General features: G+C 32.9%; 1 pseudogene; it reads right to left on the minus strand.

Moving 5' to 3' along the window:
- Positions 1–17686: 17686 nt before the first annotated feature.
- Positions 17687–18837, minus strand: LOC129079834 (serpin B6-like; annotated as a pseudogene).
- Positions 18838–19249: the final 412 nt, after the last annotated feature.

The following is a 19249-nucleotide window of genomic DNA, read 5'->3' on the forward strand; positions in this document are numbered from 1 at the left end:
TCTGCACACCACTTTGGCATGGGGCCCTGATATCCTTCTGAAATCTTCTATCAAGCGTGAAGGATATTGCTTATTTGGGCCATGGATCTCTAGATGTTTTGGATGGAAATACACAGGACATAGTGAAGACAAGAAAAAAGGGACAAAGGAAAAAAAAAGAAAGAAGGTTAACTTTTCATTTCCTGATATTATTTGTATTGCAAACATGAGCAAATTATATTATTTTTCAACCAAATATAAAAATAGTCTAAATAAATGTAGTATATAGTCTCACATTTAAATTCCCCCATTTCCTGTTGAAGCTCTAGGAAACAAATAATAAATTAAAAAAAGTTTATGAATAAAATATTGTAACAGAAAGCTATATCTTTAACATAATTCAACCTAGATAATAACTGTTTTTCTAATAGCTTCACACTTTCATACAATTTACTCTCAGATATTGAGGTACCACCTTTCTTTATTTATATCCTATACCATCTTCCTTTATATATATACACTTTATTTTAAAAAAGAATAGGTAATTTTTCCAAGGAAAAACTTTATATTTTGTTTAATAAGGCTCCTTAATTTTCATATTTTCAGGAGAGTTCTTTGATTTCAATATAATTTAAATACAATGGTTGATCCCATTAAGCATCAATGACTAAGACAACCTTTTATGACACAAAATTTTAACAGCTAAATATTTTACATATTTATTTTTCAATGTCTAAAGAATCAAATATTGTATTTTTCTATTTACATTTTTAAAAAGTAATAAACAGTGTGGATTTTGGATTTTAAGAAAGATTCATTTTATAACAAGAACTTGTTACCTGCCATTAAAAAATAAATATTAGTCATAGCTGGCGTGGTCCAGTGGATTGAGCGCCAGCCTATGAAACAAAGGGTTGTCAGTTTGATTCCCAGTGTAGGGCGCATGCCTGGGTTGCAGGCCAGGTCCCCAGGAGGGAGCGCATGAAATGCAACCACACATTGATGTTTCTCTCCCTCTCTTTCTCTCTCTAAAAAATAAAATCTTTTAAAAATTAAAAAAAATAAATATTAGGTTACTAAATTGCAAACTTTTTTCTTGAATTCTGAGTGTTCTTCCTATAAGAGTAACAATTCAGTATGGCAGCACAACATACAAAAGAAACCCATCACTATTGTTTTAAAGACGTGTATTATAAAGGTGACATATAAAGCCTATTAATATCTATAACACTATGAGTCATTTGTGATAAACCCATGTCATAAATTATGTAAATGTAAAGCAAAAACAAGTATTTGAATAAAATGTAAGCTTAAACATGTAACCTATCTAATAAGCATCTTTAATACATGTACTAACAGGTAAAGATTTGGAATATTATGAAGATGTTTAGGTATTTTCCTTTTCAAATACATTTTCAAAACATTTTCATGTTGTTCACTAAGAAGATCATGACACTAAGGTTTTAGTTTCATTAAATATCTTATGGCAAATTTTCATGAATGTACACTACATGATTAAAAAAAGGCCAAACTTTCAGTTGTGATGTTTCTAATCTTATAATTACAATAGATACTTAAATACACAGTTTAAAATTAATATTATTAACAATTACAAAACATATTTAAATATACAATGTGGAAATGTGGCATTCTGAAGTTTCATTTTTCAATGCAGGGAGTTCAGGAAAAGATATGTCTAATCATATTCTAACAAAGGTAGGAGCAGGACTAAAACTTCAAAAAGTTTTCTTGGACGACTGAAAATGCCTTTACATTTGCCTTCCCTTTTCTCTGTGTCCCAAACTCAATAGTTTATACTATTCAAACGTCCTTTAGACTGCCATTTCTTTTTTTCTTGTCTTGTCCAATCCGGCCTTGCCTTACCTTACTCTATCTTGTCTATCCTTTCACAATTTTCAGTGAATGAAAACAGGTGCAATAATAGCACAGTGTCTGACTTTTGGCTGAAATTCAATAAGTTGTAACCAATAATTGAATACAGAGAGGAGGAGTGGGGGAAGAAGAAACTCACCTTAGAGTCCCCCTGAAATGAAGCAATCCCAAATAAATAAAAAATGAGCACTGTTTAAAAAGAAAGAAAAAAAAAGGAAAAATGAAACTTCAACTTCCTTATCTTTAAAAACAAAACAAAATTGCCACCTGACTTGCCCATCTCACTGTCTATTGTAAAGAATAAATTCATAAAAACTGTACATAAAATATATATAATATTGTATATAAAAATGCAATGCCAAATATGAAATGGCACATAAATAGGCAAATGGCAGTGAAGAATAACATAGAATTTGTAGAAAGATTAAATTGACTCCTAGCAGTAGAATTGCATCTATTTCCTGTGTATTCTGAGAAATGTATTGAACTCTGAATTTCAACGTATTTGCCTATAAAGTGGTAGTAGTGATAATTAATTTTTTGAGTTATTAAAAAGTATCATGTGATAAAATACATAAATCACTTACCACAAAGCCTTGCTCACAGCAAATGGATAATAACTATATTTTAGTGGTGGAGGAGTAGCAGTGCTAGTGGCAGTACTACTCCTCACAGTAGGATTAGCATAAATGAAGCTGTGCCATCATGCCTTTGATTATGAAATGCTTAGGGACACTTCGTATGAAAGTGTTCACTATTCATTCTACACTCTAAAGAAACGCACTGCACTTTCCATATTAAGATTTTTATTGAAAATTATAGCATACAACTTTGACTTTAATTTAGTTGGTAGTGGTTTTAATGCCTAAATATATATATTTAAAAAAAAAGCGCTTAAGATTTTTTTCTTTTTTTTCATTTGTAAGCTTGTATATTTTCAATTAGCATGCAGAAAAGGAGTTTAAATTTTACATGCAGAGGAATATGGTTATAGGTGAAATTTAAGTCTATCAACACCTAATTCACTCATCTGTAAAATGAGTGAATCTGGTATACTACCTGATAGTGATTTGTGGGAAATTACTATATTTTCATTACTTATTCTTCCTAAAGAGTGAAGTGAGTATTTATCATTAATTTTAGATCACTGTTTCAGATGTCTTGGTCTTTTGCACCTGATACAATCCCAAAATACATGAATGTTGTCAGAGATATAAAAATCATATCAGCAACTTTATTTCCTGGAGTTCGGACTTAAGTAACTGTAAACATTGATGTTTATCTCAGTTGAATTAGTAATAAAATGATCTTTTGCTGGGCAACTAGCTTCAACCTTTTCTGTTTTTCTTGCCCCTCCAAAGAAACTGCTTAAGCATTTTTATCTCTCTTTTACCTTCTACAATCTACATGTTTCCTATCTTTGATGTAAATACACAGACAATAACAAAAAAAAAATTAACTAGTATAAAAAACACTTTAAAATATAACTTGTTTCCTTTCACTTCCATGAATGCTTTCCACAGTTTTTCTCTCTTTTTCTTCAGTTTTTATACTTGCTTCCATTTAAAAATATTTCATTCTTTAAGAAAACACTCTTATGGTTAATATTTAGATAAAATAATAACCAGTTTACACAAATTCTTATAACTATGTTCCAGTTGCTATTTTCCTTAAAATTATTTTTCTCCTGCCACATGTTCTGCTTGTACAGAGCCAAGCTGTCAAAGTCCTGTCACTCCTGTTTTCCTCACCGAAATTTTCATATAAAGGCCACCAGGAAAACTTGATCATGCAAAGCTGGCTTTTTTAAACTCCCACAGCAGAGTACAATCTTTTCAGAGTCTCAGAAATAGCTCTGAGGGGCAAGTCCGGCAGAATTGGTGAGATATGATAAAATGAATGATTTGCTAGAAAAGTTGGTGAATTCATTCTTGGAATATGAGTCTGAAATGTTAGAGTTAAATTAGTCGATGCTCTCTTATCCTGGAAAATATCGTTCATGAGCTCAGGTACAGAAAGCAGTGAAGGAGAATCAGATCAGAGGTGAAGAGTGAAGATTTCCCCGCTCCTTCAGCGTTCCTGGAAGCAGCACAGCGAGTGCACGGATATTTCCTTGAAATGTATAACACTCCTGGGCATGAAATATTGTCTCTTTGATGTGCCAAACATAAAAAAATAACACTTTAACATTAAAAACAAAAGAAACCCTTTTTCTGTCTGAAAGCATTGAAGGTTTGTGGTTCTTTATTAGAAAACTCTGTGGCTTTATGAGAGATCTGTAAAATGAAATAACTTATACACTACAAAATATAGACTAAGGTGATGAATATAAATGAAGCAAGATAATTTATGTAGATGTTACTTTACATTTAATGTTTTAGAGCCCTTTTTTTCAACACGTTAACCATAACTTTGTATGTATTTGAGTGACTTTTGCTGTCCTACTATCAGAATTTGGTTTAAGTCAATGATTGTTCCTGTGATTTGTATTGGGTTGGCTCAAAAAATTCATTTTATTTTTTCCATAAAATAAAAGACACATTTTCATCAATAACTTTATTGATTTGGATGTTTTGAGTATGTCAACTATCCCCCATGTGATATAAATGTCTCAATTTGATTGCTGTCAACTTCAACTGGTCTACCCAACCATGGAGCATCATTCAGGGAGAAATATCCAGCAGGAAACTTCTCAAACCACTTTTGACACATTCACAGCACCTTCTCCATACACTGCATAAAACTTTTTTTTTTTTTGCTTGTCAGTTGCATTTTTAACTTTCTTGAAATAATAAAGCATAATGTGCCAAAAATGTTGCATATTTTCTTCCATCTTTAGTATTAAATGGCTACACAAAAATTTACCAATTTTTTTAAATGTGCCACTGATAAGACATTGTCACAATAGAATGTAACACAAATGTTTTGAATAAAGTTAAAAACAACCAAGTGCTACTAGAACCATCTTATGCAGAAGAACAAGCAAATTTTTTGGCCAACCAAATAATAATCTAAACTGACTAAAAAGAATATGCTAGAAAATTTAAAAGAGTAAAAGCAAAACAAGGTATGTTTTTCAGAGGAACAAGAATGGAGAAAAAGTCTCCCAAACTTGGAAGAGATCCCTGAAGAGTGGGAACCTGCTAAACATTCAGTATTGGCTCTCTGAAAAGTTGCAAAGGCCTAGAAGCAACTGCGTGAGGGTTGTCCCAGGAAGGCCAGGCCCTTTGCATTCAAGTGTCTACCTTGCTGATTCCCAAGTTTGGTGTGAGAGCTAGAATGTTAAGCATTCTCAGGTTAACCAGGGTATCCAATCAGTGCTTTGACAATGGAACAAACAACATTAGAAGAAGTAATATTGGAGCATTTTCTGGTAGTGAATAAAGATATGAATGCTAAACAAAATAAGTAAAAATAAACCTACACATAGAATCATTATAATGAAATGTGAAACATGGTGCATTATTTTCCCATTGATGCTATAACAAATTACTGTAAGTTTGATAACTTAAAATAATGCAAATTTATTTTCTTACACTTCTGAAGGTCAGAATTCTGAACTGGATCTCACTGGGCTAAAACCAAAATATTGACAGAGCTGCACTTCTTCTGACGGTTCCAAGGGAGAATTTCCTTGATTTTCCCAGGTTGTGGAGGCTGTTGGCACTACATGGAGGGTGATCTACCTCTTCCTTTTTTAGAGTTAAAAACCCCATTTGTCCCCACTCTGTGTCTCTTGTCATCTCTCCTTCTATGACCCTTGATCTCCTACCTCCTTCTTTGATTTATAAAGACTCTTGTAGTCACATTGGGAGCAACCAGGTTATCTAGGATGATCTTCCCCTCTCTATCTTATGATCCTTAACTTGTTCACAGCTACAAAGGCCCTTTTGTCTTGTAAGGAAATGTATTCAAAAATTTCAGGGACTAAAATGAGGGCTCTTTTTTGGGGCAGGAGGGAGATTATACTGCCTACCAGGCATAGACAATTTTTTTTTTTCTAAGTGATCAGAGAAATAGAATAGTTTGCTTTAAAAAATATATAGATTTTACCAGCTGATTCCTCTCCCATTCATTTTATTCTTTAATAAACTAAATATCTATATGACAAGATGACTATAGTAAACATTTAACAACTCAAGCCATGGGAACCATATTAGACTATAGTATAATTACTTAATAGGGACTTAGGTCAAGACAGTAAATGTGCACTCTATCAATTGTTCTGAAATATATTTGACTCTAGAAATGGAATGTACAATATTTGGGGCTGAGAGAGAAAAAAGTTCCCACAGTAATATCCAAATAGGACGCCTTTGAGAAAGCAAAGCTCTGGGCACAATATGGTAAAGCTCAAAGACAGACAGCAATGAGGTCTGAGGAATGGCTACTCATTGGTTAGTAGTTCTGGAGATCTGGTCTCCTGGGCAGCAGAGAGCCAGAGAGTTAGTGAAGTGACTCAGCAGCATGGGGGGCAGGATGAATGAAAGATTCACCAACAAATTATGTAATCAAAATTGTTTAGTTTCAGAAATTACTAAAAGAAGGGACGTCTGGTACAGAATATACTTATGAATATTGGGGTGAAGGATCATAATCATTTCAATTTCAATATTTTAAATTATGTGACTTGGAATAACATCTTTGGAGACAAATTTGTAAAGTCTGAACATTTTAAATGCAGTAGCCTATGACCTAGGATTTCTGTCTTATATTTACTATGAGAAAGTCCATGGACACTCACGTTCCAAAATATTCATTGCAATGGAAGGAGACTTGACTTGGGATGATCAACACACAATACAATGTACAAATAATTCATTATAGAATTGTACACCTGGAACCTATATAATTTTATTAACAAATGTCACCCCAATAATTCAGTTAAAAATAAAGGGTTCATTGGAAGAATATAATAGTAAGAAAATAATAGAAACAAGTAAAATATTTATAAGAAAAGAGATGAATACATTTAGGTATTTATAATAAAAATTATACAGTAATTAAAATGATTAAAGAATATATAAGCAGCCCTAGCTGTTGTGGCTCAGTGGGTTGAGTGCCAGCCTGTGAACCAAAAGGTTGCCAATTTGATTCCCTGTGCAGGGCTCATGCCTGGGTTGTGGGCCAGATCCCCAGTAGGGGGCATGCGAAATGCAAGCACACATTGATGTTTCTCTTCCTCTCTCCTTCTCTTCCCCTCTCTAAAAATAAATAAATAAAATCTTTAAAAAAATACATAAGCATATGTACATAATTAAATTTCAAAATATAATTAACAACACATTTGTATATTACACATACATTTCATTCATTTATATACAAAAGTTCTAAAAATCCAAAAAACATTACACATTATTTTTAGATCTATATCAGTTTGCCAGTATATACCAAGTATAAATATTTGTATGTGACTCACAATTTCCAAATTCAGAAAAATAGGTATACATGGAGAGAGAAATGTATATGCATTTTTAACCTTATCAATTATATTTGGTTATAAATTGTAGTGTATGATGTAAAATGTACCTTAAAAAGTACACAATCTTAAGTGTCCAACTCAATACATTCACATAAACAGAACCTATGTTATCATCACCCAGATCTGGATATAGGAAATTAACAATAGTCAGAAATCTCATCTGCTGCCTCTTTTCAGCTATTTCAATAATTATACAGGAATATAGAAGACAATGGAACAGTATCTTCAAATGATCTCTTGAGAGAAACTATTCTCCTGATTCACCATAGGTTTATTTTGCTTGTTTTTGTGTCTGGATTCTTTTGCTAAAATTTATTTGTGTTTAGAAGATTTGTGCTTGCCATGTCTGAGAGCAATGTTTTGTTAATGTCCATTGCTTAAAAGATTTCATCAATATCTATGTATGTATTTATTCATTCATTGAATCATTGCACCATCAATGGATATTTGTGTTGATTATGGTCTATAACTATTATGAATAGCATTCCTGGGAATATTCATGTACATGTCTTTTGACGAATATATAATCATATCTTTTGGCGAATATATAAACATATAATCTACTGGCGAACAGTGGATTTTCTCATTATAAGGTATATCTGTGTTGAGATTTTATACTACTACAACTTAAATTATTTTCCGAATTTATTCCCCAACAGCAGAATATGAGAGCTCCAGATGTTCCACATTTCTCCAACAATTGATATCATCAAGCTTTTAAACTTTAGCTATCTGGGATATGCTTAATGGTATTTTATTGTAGTTTTAGTTTGCATTTCCCTGATAAGTAAAGAGACTAAACACTTATTGGCCCTTTGAATATTGCCTTTGTGAAGGATCTGCCCATCAATCATTATTCTGAATTATATTTTATTTTCAAAATACTATCAATTGTGACAGCAAATTGTGATTTAATGCACCATGTAGGAGGAACTGGGGTATTTGCTTAGAATTATTTATAGTTTTAAGTATATTTGAAATGCTTCTATATTTTTTAAAAAGGTAAATACCCATGCAACCGAATCAGAAATTAAAATGGAATGTCAGAACTTCTGCTTCTCAGGAAGACTGAGTGAGTGTTAGGAGCTGAACTTCATCCCCTGACTTGGGGGGAAAACAAAAACCAAAAGAAAACTAAACTGAAAATCAAACAAAATATATACAAAAGTATAGGCATCATGGGCATCCTACTGAAGGACAGAAACAGAGTGAAAACCAAATAAATATTAAATATTCCCCTGTGGACTAAGTCACTTTAAGAAAGGCTGGCTCTAAAGTGACCACTACACTCTGGGTTCTTATATATGCTCCCTTTTGTGTCCCTTCAGTAGTGAAAGTAGTAAAGGTAGTGAAAACACCTTGCTATTGTTAGCTCCAAGTTATTAAACCCTCCATTTTTTTTTCTTATCCCATCCTAACTTCTTTAAAAAGCATGTCTATTAAACTTTCCTCAATTACTCTGAGTATTCTATATATGTCCTGCAGGCACTCTGTAAGATAGGCATAGGCTCAAGATCATAAATAATACATTTTCAAGGTTGATATAAACCTTCAATGTTAATTAAATTTGATTTTTTGATGAAAATAAGCAATGTGGGGGGGGGGTTAAATTGTGTTTCTCTAAGAGAAGAAAAATGCATAGCCCAATAAGGTATTTGTCTCTATGCTTTCAATGAGCAGAGATTTCCAAATAATCAGTGTTTTGCAGGATTTCTTTTGGGTAAAGTAGAGTCTGCCTACACAATTGAGTTGAAAATTTTCAAAATATTTCAGGAGGTAAAGTTCAGTTATTAAAATGGAAAATGAATGGGATGTAGAAGAAGGGGTGGTAAGAGAACAGCACATGAGGCAAGCTTGTGCTTTTGAGTATGGTATCATTAAACATTCAAGCTGAAGCATTTTACTAATTTTATTTAACCTTTTTAGCCATTGCAATTTAGTATGTGGCAAGGGAGCTTTCTTGTAGCAAAAAAGAGAAGAGCTAATTCACAGTTAATTTTGTAAATTGCTTTTAAAAGGTCACTTATGTCTTCATACCTTTTTAAATCTATATTTACAAAAAGAATAAAATTGTCAGTCAATTTTTTAAAATTTAAACTAGCATGTACTTTTGAACTTTATGTACATGATTTCTCTGTTTTAACATTTCTTCTGATTCCTTTCCAATCCAATTTTTGCATACAGGGTTCTCCATAAAAAAAATCTGACTGGTTCTTTGCCAGTGACTGTCTTACTGATAAATTGGAGCTATAGATCCTTCCTAAGCTCTGCTATTGTAGAAAATTCCTGTGCTTTAGGGCACTGTTACCAAAGCTTGAAAAGCCAGTCAGAATAATACTCTGTACTTATAAAGGAAAAAAGAAAAATAAAAAGGGAAATAAAGTACTTTTAATCTAGGTCTATATGTTGAATACAGGGCTAAGCTTTCTTGGATGAAGTTTTTCTTATACAATGACAAAATTACTCTTCATGGAAGACAGAAAGAGTGGATCAATGAACACAAACATAGAGAACACTTAACCAAGCTGGACTTTATTACATAATGTGGGTTTAAAGGGGGGGGAATAAAATAAAGGGGAAGTCTATATCTCAACCTCTACTAGCAAGACATTCATTTCTTTATGGATTAGGTAATTAATGTTAATATCAATAACAATGCTAATTCTACCTGTACAATCACTGGTAATTAAGGGTGAGCATGACAGCTATGTGATAGAAAAATCACTACCCTCTATCTAAAATAATTTTATAATCATTCTGATTTAGAAGCTTTATTTATGTTCTGAGACCAAATACATCTCCACCCATGATCTTCAATTTGATCCTTTGGGCCATACAGAATCAATGTAGAGTTTATTCTACAAGTAGTGGTTTAGTGTTTGAATACCACAAACAAGTGCCAAGAACTACTTTATTTTCAAGTAAAACAAGAGAAAATAGCAATGTGATTATTTAAGAGCACAGACTCTGGAGCCATATTGTCTTAATTAAAATCTGGGCATGTCTCCACTTGTTTGTGTGGTCTAGAGAAATGCAAAACCTTATCCATGCCTCAATTTAATTTTCGTTAAAGCAGAGTTAATAAAAATGACTAGATCTTAGGGTTGTTACATTTGCAAAATGTTTGGAAGAGTACAAAGTATAAAACAGTATAAAGGGATAATACATTTGTTAAACTACTTTGAATTTTTTCATCAGACTCTAGTGCACCTCAGTCCTTAATGTGTGGTGTTTAGAACTAAAATTGATGCCTCTAGTATGGCTGGACAAACCTGACTCCTTTCTTCTAATTGTGCTTTGCTTTTTCAATACTACATGTCATCTTTTTTTGGAAATGGTATCCGCTCTTGAATATTGAACAAAGGATAAAAATCTCAATGGTTTGATGTTAAACTATGACTCTTTCACACTGAACTTATGAATTATCTGACCTCTAGAGAAGGACCTCACATTTTTCCAACACACTACGTCTTATATAGCCAAAAGGCCTTCAATAAGACGGCCAATCTATCCACTTGGTGAATTAATTACCTGTGATAAACATTAATTCTGTTCACCTAATTTTCTTGATTTTCTGCCTTCCTGACTATCGCATTTCCATGTCTTACTTTGAACAATAAGGTGAGAGTAGAAAGTGAATGTCTCCTTGCTGTAAGCTCTCCACCGTGGTTTTTCTTCTCCACATGAGTGAGGACACAATGGAGTATGCCTCAGCTTATCTGCAATGAGAATGGAGCATGAGCACCAAATAGGCCATTTAAATATTCCGATAACGCAAACTGTGAAGAATCTGAGATTTTACCCTGCTTGTAGGCTTGCAATTTAGCCTGCTACAATATCATGTACATATACTGATAGAAGAACACAAGACCCCTGAGCAAGAGTAATAAACTGCTTATTGATTATCCACAGCAAAATCAGTAACTAGAGCAATTTCCCCAAATTCCTACAGTGTAGTGGGTTGAGGGCCAGTGGATTACCTCTACAGGCAGGAAATTGCACCGCAGGAGAGGAAATGCAAACTGGCAGATTACCACCCATCCCCTCCTCCAGAGAAAGAGGTACTATTCATTAAGCAATTCTCTCCCAGGGAAGAAGAATAAGGAGCCTCTAGGTTATTATCTTGGAGTATGAGCAAAAGTGTTAGGAGAGGAGGGGAAAGCTTTCATCTACAAATCTCTCCTAAAGAATACACTATCTCTAGCTTCTAAGGTATATTTGTTTATCAAACCTGTTCTTAGTTCAAAAGACCTGGACCGCATGTCCATGAAGAAATCTCTGAAATATTATTACACAATATTACTGTGATGTGGGGATCATCTTGTCTACATTTATTTTTACCTATTTCAAATCAAATTTTTATATAATCCACCCTTAAAATCTTTTTCACAAAAGCAAAACTGTATGACATTTCCTAAAGACATTTCTTATCTTAATTTTAATAACTTAACAAAAAATTTATTGAGCATGTATATGAGCTCTCACTTTGGCACAGACTATAACATCCAGGCAATTAGATGTGGGCTGTTTTACACACACACACACACACACACACACACACACACACACACACACACACACACCCCCCAGGTCTAAAACTAGCAGAGTTATTCAAAGGGGTCTCATGGTCTTTGTATTTTTTAATCCTCACCTGAGGATATATGTCCATTGATCTCAAGGAGAGAGGAAGGTGAAAAAGAGAGAGAGAGAGGGATTGATGTGAAAAACATTGATCAGTTACCTCCCACACATGTTCCAACCGAGGACTGAACCCACAGCCTAGGTGTGTGCCCTGATCAGGAATCAAACCTACAACTTTTGGTGTGTGAGACAACACTCCAACCAACTGAGCTACTGGGCCAGCATGATCCTGAAGTCTTGTTAGTCACCTGTGTGCTCATTACAGATGAATTTGATCAAAATGTGCTTGTTGTAGTGAAAGAAAAAGAAATGCAGTAAGAAAAATGTCCTTGTAATATAGTTTTGAATTGTTCCCCTTAGGTAACTATAAAAACAGCAGTTGGAGATAGATTAAATTGTAAAGAAATCTGAAGCAAGGAATAATCCCTGGATGAATATAGGTATAAGATGCCTTAAATTTCTTTGAAACCAGGGACTTTTTCCTCACAGAGCACATTATTATGATCTTGTAGAAATACTGTTCTGATAAAAGAAATTACAAAGAACTAATACGCAGAACCAGATAGAATAACCACTAAATATAATTCTACTTGGAAATATGGAAAGAATGAGTATATTTTCAGGAACAACAAATCCTCAGGATTCAAGATCAAGTATATACAGTTAGATGAAGCTCTTCACCCTTTGGACATATGGTTTCCTGAATCTAGTTTCTGTTCCCCCTCTTCTTCACCTTTAAGATAAATGCTGTTGTCAAAGCATCATAAATTCAAATTTGAAGATCTATGCTGAATTTGTGTTCAAATATACCAGCTATAGATGTTATAAATAATTCCTGGTGTTAGTTATGCCTAATTTAAAGTAAGTTTTCATGCCCACTTACTTCAAGTATGTCTTCCTGAATCGTAGTTTTGAAAGCTAAAAACTGCATTTCCCAGAATATTCTGCAATGAGGATTCTGATTGTCAATCAGTTTCACCAATAACACGCCCTTATGCAAGATTTGTAAGGCTACTGCTATTTTCTTGATCCAAAGACAACAAGGACAAGATCTAGATAAATTGCCTCTCAACTTCACAAGAAGTGAGTGAACATCGTGATGTGTAGACTGGCCACTGCTGCCACCACAGTAACTACAAAGTTTATGACTTAAACACCTCCTAAAGGCCCCATCTCCAAATAGAACGACATTAGAGATTAGGGTGTCAACATACAAATTTTGGCAGAATACAAACATTCAATCTAGCACTTGTTTTTGGTTAATTATCCTCCCAGCTCTAATGACTGATTTATTTCCATCTGTGGATTTGACCAATTAAAAAGTCCAAATTGAATGTTATCTGTTCAAAAAAAAGCAAAAATCAAAACACCACAGAAGTCTAACTTCAAGACTTCTCTTCTTCAGAAGCTGTCTTCCATGAAAATCAAAAGGGCAAAATATTCATAGGTCTCGTACTCCCTTAAAAGACAAAATTCATGGTCTCTGTGGACTAAGCACAAGATCCAGACAACCATATGTGTTTACCAGAGGAAAGAGGAGTGGGATGGTAGTGATTGGTACAGAGAGTCAAATATATGGTGATGAAGGATGATTTGACTTTGGGTGGTGGACACATGATGCAATATACAAATCATGTATCATAGAAATGTACACTTGAAACATTATTATTAACAAATGTCTCCCCAATAAATTTATAAAAAAGAAAACACAAAAAAAGAAAATAAATTATTTTTTGCTATTTTACTTATCCTTTCTATTCTTTCATGCTTTAAGAAAATTTTACAAACTGAACTAACAAGAAAATAAAGGCAGGCTCACAGAGAGCAGGCTGACAATTAGGGTGGGAGGTAGGGAGTTTAGGGGGTGGAAGGACTGAGCCAAAAGTAAAAAGGACTCATAGATGTGGACAACAATGTGGTGATAAATGGAAATGGAAAAAATACAAAAAAATATTCTAAAAGATGTCATATATAACAGTTTAAATTAAATGGTACAAACTAAACCAAAAATTTTTAAGCTAAGAGAATAGATGGTGGTATTACAGAGACCTGTTTCAACAATATTTTTGACACGAATTGTTCAAACTTGTTAGTTATTTAACATTTGCATTTGAATTTCCTCATCTTTAAAATGTATACATTTCATTGTATTATTGGGAAGAATAAAAGAAAAAACCCATATAAAATGTTTTATACAGAAAAAGCCCTCAAAAAATTCTAGTTTTCTACCAAATTATTCCCCCCAAATGATTCACAAATCCTATATCTTTCTTTACAAAAATAGAATCTTAATAATTGTGTTGAACAATATATGTTTATTTATAAAATTTGTTGTTAATTTTAGACTGCTTTATCAAAATAGTGTAAACAAATCCATGTTGTCTACCTGTGTTAACTTGCATAGAAAACTTACACAGCTATTCTCTGAAGGCTATGCTGTTTAATTGTTTAACTGTTTTTCTTTTACCAGAACTCAAATTTTCAGATGTATTAAAATTTTCACTGTGAAGAAATAAATGCAGGCATCTTGCTCTGGCATCTAATACCACCTTACTGAACTAGAGATCTATAAATAAATTTGTTTCTAATGCAAATAAAATTTTTAAAAAATGTCATATTTATGCAGCTTTGAATAAAATATGCATATACCTTTATTTTAAAAAGCTTTTAAAATATGTGTCATTGAGCATTTTAATTGCTTTCAGAAGGATTAATCCAATGATCATTCCAGTGTTACTAATAAACATGTGATTCTAATTTTTTTATTTTATTAGTTAACAAGTTCATCTGAAACAAATAACTAAATTCATAGGTACTAAGCCATAAATAGTCATCTACATGAGTCTTATTTAATCACTTAGTTTTAAATAGTCATACAAGACACCAAATATAACAACATAGTGGCTAGACTGTATGTTTGAATTTGTTATATTATTTTGTAATAAATGATTTATAGTAAACATTCTGAAAATATATTTTAAGGAAGACTAGTATCTTTATATATTTAATTGGCAGCAGAGTTAAGATAAAAAAATACCCTGATATTTTATTTAGATATCTCTTCTAACTGTACATTGTGAAGAGCACTAGTATTTTTAGAGAATAAAAGAAGTGGGGGGCAGGGAAAGGGAAGGGAAGGGGAAAGTCAAGGAACATATAGCAAGGACTCATGGACAAAACCAAAGGGGAAGAGCTGAGGGAGGGAAGGTGGGAGGGGGCAAGGGAAAGAGGTGGGGGGAAGGCAGAGACAAATGTATTTAAAAAGTAAATAAATTAATTAAAAAAAAAAAAGATGTTTAAATGGGAAAGTACAGGGTTGTGAAGAGAAGTTTAATATAAGTAGTTATTTCTTTGAAATATTTTTATCAATCACAGACATTAAAAACTCACTGTTTAAATAGAAAATAAATTAAAATTAAAATAAAGAAATTAAGAAGCAAGACAAGTTGAAAAAACATGAAGCTCGTGTGGTTTACTGTATTGTGAGCACAAATGTCTTGTGACTGACCCAAGGCTCACATGCATACAGTTAGCATCCATGAAGCTGTGAGAGGTTAACTTGTTAATTTATAATTTTTGTAAAATCAAAAAATCTCTTGCCAAAGACAGCTGGCAAAAATCGAATATGCCCAGGGATTAGATAGTAATAATGTATCTATGCTAATTTTCTGATTCTGATAATTTTGTGTGCTTTTGATTTTGATATTTATCATGCTTGTGATGTATAAAAATTTTAATGATGGCATGCACCACATAAAAACTTACATCCTGAGTTTCAGGAAAAATTGTGATAATTATTTTCATAAGTTTAAAATAACTTTAAAATTTTAAAACTATAATAAAAACCTAAGTTACAAAATATTAAAATAAAAGCATAAGTTACAAAAAGATAAAATAAATAAAAAGTATACTAAATATTAGGAGGAAAATAAAATCAAACATACAAAATTTTTTTCAGTAAAGAAAAAGCAACAATAAGAGGGAAGAACAAATACAAAACTTCTATGCTAAATAACAAAATAAAAATAAAGAAATTAAATATTTTAAAACATAAAAAAATCACATAATATATGAGAATATTGAATAAGAATGACTAAAACAAAAAGAAATGTTCTAGTTAATATATTGGCTTTTTTCAAATAAGAAAAATATTGGGTATTTGAGAAAACAGAATAAAAAACTTAAAAAAGGAAGAAAATTAGATCATCACCTGAATTTTTTCCTGACCTTTATAATAATAATTTTTCAGTATTTCTTTATAGTTTTATTAACAAGTTTGGATGTCATATGAAAATGGATAAAATATTTGAGAGTTCAAAGAAAGAAAATGTGAGACAAGTGATAGCTCTGTTAAATGTGGTGAAAGCAAATGAGTGATTATAAGATATTCAAATTCTTTCGGTATTATTGAAAACCAAACTTATTTATATAGGAAAATAGAAGACAGAAACTATACACATACATTCCCTAAGACAGTCCTTAGCAAAGAACTACAATCAATGACTGGCTTAGTAGCAATGAACATCTATACCACTCAGATTATAATATTGAAATACCATTGCCCACTACAGAGACTAGGACTTCTTGCAAATATGGTTATTTCCAAGTCTGGAGCAGAAATATTCAAGAAGAGCCTGGAACATCTTATCATATTAGAAATTAAAGAAGTTATCAAAATTACCAGTTATGACAACAAAGAATTAGAAACTGTGTCTAAGAGATTTCCACTGGCCAAAGTTGAGACAATTTGAATAGTAAGCATAATATTTGCAAATAATTGAAATCCAGGAATTGTGTTTAAATCATGTGTTCTTAATGATTTTTTAAAATAGCTAATAGGTCACCTATGAGGAATAATAGATAACTATTTTATTACTTTGAAAAGTGTTCAATAAATGAAGTAATCAAATATTTATCCTGACTTTTCTCTATGAACTTAATCAAGGGGTAATTATATAGTAGATAAGGAAAGCAGATTTTCAAGAGACAACCAAACTAACTATCTAATGCTGAAAGGGCAGAGAGCCACCATGGTCATGCCAAAGACTTTGGAGCTGGGTCTGATCAAGTCTTTGGATCCATATGCTACTTTGCAGGGGATACAAAGACAAATGTTGAACAATGAATATGCAATTGGCAAAATTCACACTGTGCAAAATCCTATATATTGTACTAAAGTCTTGGTTCAGATCCTTCAACAGTTACAGGTAAGGAAGGTGACTACTATAAAATATGGGACAGTGGCTCCATTTGATAGGAAGAAAGGGATTGTGATGGCAATAATAGGGTATATATGTATGGACATTTACAGAGGTTGGCAAAGTTGTATTTTTTAATTGTATTTTGTGTCCCAATGGTGTCGGCCTTAAAATAATTATGCTTTAAATATTGTTTGTGTGGTTGTATAGTTTTGTTAGTCTTATGTATATTACAGTAAAAAGGTAAAATTAGATTAACTGACTGAGAAAATAAGAAGATTATAGGAAGAAATGAAAGATGCAGTTTTTATTAATCACATACTTATATAAAGAGCTATACATAATAATACATTATTTTGATTTTTACAATATAAAAATTTGGGCTTAATGACATATGGTATATTTTTTGAGGGGTGAGGGAACTTCAAAATTGGCCCTTTATGTTTGGATTGTCACCAAACGGTATTTTAGATTCTGAGCACGTTGTGAAATGTCAGAGGAACAGTGGGTCGGCAGGAGACTGGAGAAAAGCTACATGCAGTGCAGACCATTGGTTGGTTTTGCTGGGCTTAATATAGAAAAGGAAGGGATAGTCAGCACAGAACTGAGGGCTGATTCCTGCACATTCAAACATCATGATGGTGCCAGTGGTGAACGCAGCCTCCATGCCTTCCTGGTTGACCTCCGCAAAGGACTTGTGGATGACCTTGGACAAAAACCGTTCTTTCCCAGACATTCCAGAAAAGTCTGCCCAGTCCCACTCAGAGGCATCAGTCATGCCCAGAAAGTGAAGGAAAGCCCCCTTGTTGTAATTCTCCTCCAGTTTAAATCAGGGGAGGTACTCTTTCACCTTTTCCTCATTCATCATATTTGGCCTGAGCCATTCTATGAATTTCTCATAAGTAAGTTGTCCACCGTTTTCAGATAGACATTTTCATCAGGAGGCAGGATTATCATATTCAGCTCTTTGATGACATTAGGCAGTACCACAATTTTAGTGACTATTTTCCCAATGTAGGTCATATTATATGTAGATTTCTTAACCATTATTCCTGCAGGTTTCTCCTCATTCTTGCTGAGTTTAAACGGTCTTTCGTTGGTCTACTGTTTGTTAAACTGATTATCACAGTTTCCTTTGAAATAGATGGCATTCATGAGAACCAGACAAGTAACTTGATTAACTGAATTTGGAGACAGCAGCTCTGTTATTTAACCTCCTGTCTTGCCATCTATCCAGGTGTTTATGTTTTCTAGCCTCCTCTGTAGCTTTGAAGAACTTAAGCTTTTCCATCCCTGCCTGGTGGAATTTGCAGCAGGAATCTTTAAAAAATGAGTTGAAATCATAAAAGACTTTTCTTCAAAGAGCTTGTTTGCACTTCTAAATAAGTACTGTGAGCCAGTCCTGTTAACCTGGGTGAGAAGCAATTGGAAACCCTGGTAGTCATCTTCACCTATGGCACAACTTGTACTTAAAGACAGTGCCTCAGCCATCTGGGCCATAGTGTTTTCCCTTACCCCCAAGACCATGGGCAGGGCAGAGGAGATGCTCATGGGCAAGAAAAACATGGTTTTCAAGTTAACCTCACCCAGCTTTTTCAAAAGGTTTAAGGTAAAAGTGCTCTTTGCTTCTGACAGAGTATCCATGATGATGTGTCCCAGAGTGTCAGATCAGTGATACAGCTGGAGTGAGTGGAGCAGCAGCCTGGTTACCTCTTAACAGCAACATGAATTACAAATATATGAACATGAACAACAATTAATATTAGTGTAAGAATCATAAATTTAGAGTAGTGAGTGAAAGTTACAAGTTTTAAGATAAGCATGTAATGTGGTGACACAAATTCAACTCAGTAAAAATAAATCAATAAATTAGTTTATGATTTTACTTAAAAAAGTAAAAATACAATTAAATTTGTTAATCAAAATGAGAAATGCAAATGTCAGAAAAAATGACAATTTACATAGAAAATAAATGAATATGGAAAACAAAAATTATAGTCCAATTTAGTAAGCAGACTAATAAACTGCTATAGCTTAAAACAAAATAAAGTCTTCA

Source organism: Pteronotus mesoamericanus, unplaced genomic scaffold (assembly GCF_021234165.1).
Source record: "Pteronotus mesoamericanus isolate MK-2021 breed Mesoamerican mustached bat unplaced genomic scaffold, CSHL_Meso_final contig_82, whole genome shotgun sequence".
Taxonomy (NCBI): domain Eukaryota; kingdom Metazoa; phylum Chordata; class Mammalia; order Chiroptera; family Mormoopidae; genus Pteronotus; species Pteronotus mesoamericanus.